The sequence below is a fragment of the Tupaia chinensis genome, unplaced genomic scaffold, assembly GCF_000334495.1.
Source record: "Tupaia chinensis unplaced genomic scaffold, TupChi_1.0 Scaffold143758_1, whole genome shotgun sequence".
NCBI lineage: Eukaryota > Metazoa > Chordata > Mammalia > Scandentia > Tupaiidae > Tupaia > Tupaia belangeri.
In genome coordinates this window covers 1,933,785-1,940,625 of record NW_006203607.1, presented here as the reverse complement: position 1 = coordinate 1,940,625, position 6,841 = coordinate 1,933,785, and the positions used below count along the sequence as shown (strand labels likewise).

At 40.6% G+C, this 6,841-nt stretch overlaps 1 pseudogene; it reads left to right on the top strand.

Moving 5' to 3' along the window:
- The first annotated feature begins 1,433 nt into the window (after window positions 1-1,433).
- LOC102497242 (nascent polypeptide-associated complex subunit alpha pseudogene) lies at window positions 1,434-4,739 on the top strand (annotated as a pseudogene).
- Window positions 4,740-6,841: the final 2,102 nt, after the last annotated feature.

Here is a 6,841-nt window from a genome sequence, read left to right as displayed (position 1 = left end):
CTTTTTTTTTTTTAAACTATTTACATATGAGTGGTGAATTCTTGTAATTTTATGTTGCCTTGGCATCCATTTCAGAGTTGTTTTGTTTGTTAGTTTAGTTTAGTTTTGTTTTAATTCGCTACAGGGCATGTGCGCTCACTGGGAAGAGACAGAGAGAGAGAAAGGGAAAGTGAGAAAATACCCCTCAGAGATGATGACTACACTGTGCGTCTCTATTTTTCTCTCGAATTTCTGGCATGCAAACACATATGCCCAGTGTGTTTTTCAAGCTGTTTAGGCTGAGACTTGAACTCAGTTGACATTGTAGGATCCAGTTGCATTAATTACCATGCCACCTGGCTGACCCATGGAGAGTGTTTTTAGTGTTTTTCTACTTTTTTTTTTTTTTTTTTTTGTATTTCTACAACCTCTTCCACATTCATATCCAGGACCAAGGTTCAATGATGAGTGGGAAAGAGAGGAATTATATCCCTGGAGACTTACCATGGGTCACATAGAAGACATGTTTATCATGACTGGAGCATATGTATCCTTTAGCAAATACTGTTTTCCTAAGAACACTCTTCAGTTTCTAAGAAATCTTCTCTGTTTATCAAGACTTTTTACTTTTTTGTAATAAAATAATGTGAAACACTATCTGGAACAGTTGAAGTGATTTTTCCTCACAATCTTAGTTCTTTTCAAAGGTGACTACTACACATAGTTGTGAATATGTTATGCCTTTAAATACATGAACATATTTCTGAAGCAGTAATAAACTGAGAATACAAGGAATTCAAAATATACATAATATATATTCTCAGAAAGATAAGGGAAGATGAAATAGGAACAGAAAAATCACAGAAAGTTGAAATATTAGCTATGTGGGGCCAGCAGGTGGCATGACGGTTAAGGTGCTGGACTCCCACATGGCTGACTGTGGTTTGAGTCCTGGACCTGGCAGCTTGTTTTCTCACTTTCCTTTTCTCTCTCTCTAGTCAAAGTAAAATAAAATAAAGTTAAATAAAACAGTTCTTTAAGAAAGTAATAATAAAATTAAATAATTATGAAAAACATGATGTGACATTCACACACCATACAATCCAGCAGCACCACTTCTAGGTATTTGCTAAAATTATACACATGTAACAGGAAATACAAACAAGAGTATACTTTGTAGCCCTTTTCACAATAGCAAAAACCTATAAACTACCCAGGTGCCCATCATCAAAGTGGGTGATTTGGTACAGTAGCCAAAATAAACTACAGTGACATGCAACAATATGTATGAATCCTGGCAGTTTAACAGTCATAAAAAATTACTAATTCATATCTTTTTATGTAAAGTGAAAATAACAAAAATAGAAACATTTTAAAGAAAATCTAAAATTAGTGGGATCTTTGCATCTTAGAAGGCATTGGTGCCCTCAACTGCAGACATCACCAAAGAGGTCATGGGAACAAATGATACAGACTTCACCTTAGAAGGTAAGAACTTTTTCTTGGAGACACTACTGGGAGAATTTGCAGAAGTAGGTGGATGGGAAGGGTGCTTGGGATGGGTGGAGTTTCTGTAACAACTGGAAGATTAAGAGTTAGCAGAGTAGGACAGTTTTATGTGAACTCGTAACATCTGGACCTCTGTAGGAGACATAACAGGTCACCTCTAGAAGCCCTTTAAGCTACACATTCTCTTTCATTACGGCAACTGGGTATCGTGTGATAATTTGTCCCATTTACTTAGGGGTGATTATGTGCCTGGTACCATGCTAAGCACTTTTACATTATAATACATCCTTTAGCTAGTGAGGAAACAGGGTTTTATAATTTTCCCAAGGTTCCACAGTTTGAAAGTGGTAGGATCCAGTCTATATCTGTTGGAATGTACGCAACCATTGTGCAATATAAGCTTTCTTAACAGTTGTTAAGCCTCTGGACTGTATATTATTATAGGCCCTAGTAAGTTTGGAGTCAAATTGGGGGCATAGTAAGCTGTACCTTTTGGGATAAAATACTAATTAAGCTAATAGTTTTAAGATCTTGTTCAGGATTCTGTAATATCATAATTATACTTGAATCTATAAGAAGAGGGGGCAAATAGGGGAACCAGCTAGGGATTCAGTGATAAAGTACTGTTCAAAAGAAGCCATATCCTGGAACCAGCAGTTGGTGTAATGGCTATGTCACTGGACTCCCATATAGTTGACCATGGTTCGAGTCCTGGACCTGGTGGCTTAAACTCATGCCAAGCACGTGTGCATGCATGCCCAAGATCCCGAGAGGAGAATGGAGGAGAAGGGATTGCGGTGTGGCCATTCTCGCTTTCTGTCTGTCTTTCTGGCCAGTGCACATGCCCTACAGCAAAAAAAAAAAAAAAAAAAAAAAACCCAAAAAACAAAAAACAAAAAAAACTTAAAAAAAAAGCCAGATTCCACAAGTTGACTACAGTTTAGCCTGAATGGGCATCCATATGAGTGCCCAGGATGTGATGAGCTGGAGGACTATAGGAAGGGGATTGCAGCATAACCTTACAGGTGCTCCCTCCCCTTCTCACATGTGCATGGATGTGCTCTTTCATGAATAAAGAGAAAAAAAATTAATCTCAATAAAGAAGAGGGAAAAAGGCCCAATGTGGGTGATGCATACGGTAGCATACCGAACTATAGCACTGGAAGCTGTGTGACTGAACACAGGTTCATATCCCTAGCCTGGTAGACCTGAAACATGCCAGGTGCATGTGTGCGTGCTTGAAATCTCTATAAGGTAGAGGACTGGGGAAAAGAGATCATAACATGACAGGACCCTGTCAAAGATGATTCTCTCATTCACACGTTTGTGTGCACACACATGCACTCTTACTATGGATAAGATTTTTTTTTCTTTGACCAGAGACAGAAAGGAAGCCACCAGATCTGGGACTTGGATCATGGTCAGCCATGTGGGAGTCCATCACCTTGACCACCATGTCACCTGCTGGCCCCATGAATAAGATCTTTTGAAAAAGGAAAATCAGCTGGGTTCTGATAGTGACACTATTGGAGTTCAGTCATTGCCTGACATTTTTAAGGTAACATTGGGTTATCACTTAATGGTTTCTCACAAGGTAAGTTGAGGCATCTGTATTTGTGGATGACTGCTATGGTCTGAATATGTCCCTCCAAAATTAATGTTCAAACTCAAAGATGGTAATATTAGGAGGTGGACTTTGGTGTGTGTGTGTGTGATTATGTAATGAGGAATGCTCATGTAAATAGAATTGGTGCCATTATGAAAGAGGCCCAGAGTCAGGATGGTGGCATGATAATCAAGGGAGCTGAATTTCATATGGTCAATTGCATAGTTCAAGTCCTAGACTTAGTGGCTTGAGAAACATACCAGGCCATGTGTCTGTACATACCCAAAATCTGGAGAGGTGAATGGAGAAGGGATTGTGGTGTGATCATCCTCCCTGAGAGGTGCCTTCTCACTTCCCCTCTTTCCAGCAAGTACATGCACTCTGTAGCAAAACTGAGGGGGTGGGGGGAGAAGTCCGACAGAACTCATTTATCCCTTTCACCATGTGAGGAAAGCAAAAAGGCATTATCTGTGAACTAGGGTATAGGCCTTCATCAGACACTGAATTTGCTGACAACTTGATTTCCAGACTCCAGAACTGTGAGAAATAAATTTTTGTTCGTAAGTCACCTAGTTTGTGCTGTTTTAACAGCTGTAATGGCTAACACGATCACAAATGGTAATATCTCTCCCTTGTGAATTCTGACCAAGGTGTCAGAACTCCAAATCATGGCCCTGTTAGGTATTTGTTGAGTAAGTGGATAAATGAAAAGAGACATCACAACATAGGTATTTCTTGAATTTTATTTTTTGAATGTACTTCCTGGGCCAGGAAATAAGTTAAATATGTTAATTTGGGTTAGATTCAACTGTTTATAATAGCAATTGACAAAAAACTATTAGTTAAGTAAAATAGAAATTTATCTCTCATCTAAAAGAAGCCTGGTCCAGCTTGGGTGACACAAGTGGTAGCATACTCAACAGTGCTAGAAGTCACAAGACTGTGGGTTTGAGACAAGAGTTGATCTAAAAACACCAGTGCATTTGCTCAAGATCCTGATGAGCTGGCTCTCGCTCGCTCTACACACAGGCAACCACAAAAGCCCAGCTGGCAGCAGCAGCTGAAATCGATGAAGAACCAGTCAGTAAAGCAAAACAGAGTGGAAGTGAAAAAAAGGCACGGAAGGCTATGTCCAAACTGGGTCTTCGGCAGGTTACAGGGGTTACTAGAGTCACTATCTGGAAATCTAAGAATATCCTTTTTGTCATCACAATACCAGATGTCTACAAGAGCCCAGCTTCAGATACCTACATAGTTTTTGGGGAAGCCAAGATCGAGGATTTGTCTCAGCAAGCACAGCTAGCAGCTGCTGAGAAATTCAAAGTTCAAGGTGAAGCTCTCTCAAACATTCAAGAAAACACACAGACTCCAACTGTACAGGAGGCGAGTGAAGAGGAAGAGGTTGATGAAACAGGTGTAGAAGTTAAGGACATAGAATTGGTCGTGTCACAAGCAAATGTGTTGAGAGCAAAAGCAGTCCAAGCCCTGAAGAACAACAGTAATGATATTGTAAATGCTATTATGGAATTAACAATGTAATCATCTGAAAAGGAGGACTTTTTTTCATGTTCCAAAAGAATACTGCAGCCTGGTTTGAAATTTGTACTGTTTCTATCATTAATAAAGTTATGACTTCTTGTTCGATGAAAAAAAAAAAAAAGATCCTGATGAGCTGGAGATCTAGGGGAAAGGGATCACAGTGTGATGAGACCCTGTTAAGGGTCTCTCTCTCTCTCATACATTCTGTCTCATAAATAAAATTTTAAACATGAGGGGCCTTGGGCCAGCTGGTGGCATGTTTGTTAAGGCTGCTGTATCCGGCATGACTGAACAACAAGATAAAAGTCCTGGACTCAGCGGGTTGAAAAACATGCTAGGTACATGTGTATGTGTGCTCAGAATCCTGGGAGAAGCATGGAGAAGGGTTTGTGACATAGCCCTCCCCAACAGGGGGGTGGTTTCTCACTTTCCCTTTCTCTTTCTGGCAAGCGCACACAGATCACATAGTAAAACTTAAAGAGAGAGAGAGGCTTAAATGTAGTAGTCCAACTCTGGTCTGGCACCTCATGGTGTCAGGGACCCAGGGTTCCTTCTTTGTCTTCTCTGGCATTAACTTGTATCTTCATAGTCCAGATTGGCTGCCAAAATTCCTGTGACCCACTACATGTTGAACTTAAAGATGATTTAGGAGGGGCTGGCAGGTGGTGAGGTGGTTAAGGGCGCTGGACTCCCACATAGCTGACTGTGGTTCGAGTACTGGACCTGGCAGCTTGCTTCCTCCCTCCCCCCCCACCACTCACTCACTCACTCACTCACTCCGTCCCTCTCAGGTCTAAATACATACATACATACATACAAACAAACATACACACATACATACTTAAAAAAAAAAAAGATGGAATGGGAATACTCTTCAGGGTATTTTCTAAACTTGTACCAGTGTTTTCACTTATAGCCCACTGGTCACAATTTGGTCACTTGGAGGTTGAGATATACCCAGTTTTTTTCTGGGCAAGCATACCTAGACAAAAACTAGAGATCCTGTTCCTGCAAGTATGTGAGAACTGGGAGAAGAACCAGAGAAGATGGTGGGGTAAGAAACACCAGAAATCTTTCTCTCCACCTACATGGCAATTAAACTGGCAGCAGATTCTGTCTTGTGTGACTGTTTTGGAACTCTAGAGTATAGAAGGCTTGCAACTTTCAGAGGAAGGCTCAATTGGTTAATTTCTATTAAAATTGGTCAATTTAAACTGTTAGTAGAGTAGCAGCAACACATCCTCCACATCTCCATCCCATGCCAGATAGCAGTGCTCATGTTCTTGGGGCAATCTGCATACATCTGGTAGGACCCAGCATAAAGAAAAAGACTCTGTCCTCCAAATAGCAGGGATCTTTTCCCCGATTGCTGCTTCAGATCACAGAGCTGCAGGCAAAGGCAGCGATCATTTTTGCATCTCCCACTCCCATTCCCCTTTGTTGCAAACTCCTCCTTTCTGGCTGAGGTGACTTCCAGGAGATTAAAGAGCTGATACCATTTTTGTCTTTTCACTTTTTCTCCTTTTTGGAGGTAGAAGACTAGGACACTCAAAACACCCGAATAAAATATATGGGGAAAAGCAGAAAGTCACCATGCATTCTGAGGGGAAGCTACAGACAAAAAAAAGAATACCTTAATTTTATGCCTCAGTTTGATTCTTGGCACAGATATAGCCTAATGCAATAAAAGAAACAGAAAACATTACAGCCTGGAGGCTAATGAGAATCTTATTTCTAGGGATACCATATTATTAGATCCAAATGTTCAGTTTTCACAAAATATTCCAGGTCATAAAGAAATGGGAAAATATTGCTTATTCAGAAGAAAAAATATGCCAACAGAAACCATACCTGAAAAAGACTTCATGGATCTACTAGACAAAGACTTTTAAAACTGACTTATTTACAAAAAAAACTAAAGCAAGAAATGGAAAAAAATCAAGTAAATGACATGATTAAAATGGTTATTACAGGACCAGCAGTTAGCATAATGGCTATGTTGCTGGACTCCCACGTAGTCGACTGTGGTTTGCATCCCAGACCCGGTGGCTTAAAACTCACACTGGGCGCGTGTGCATGCATGCCCAAGATCCCGAGAGGAGAATGGAGGAGAAGAGATTGTGGTGTGGCCATCCCCCCTGGGGGGTGATTTCTCACTTTCTGTCTCTCTGTCTCTCTCTGTCTGGCAAGTGCATGTGCCCTATAGCA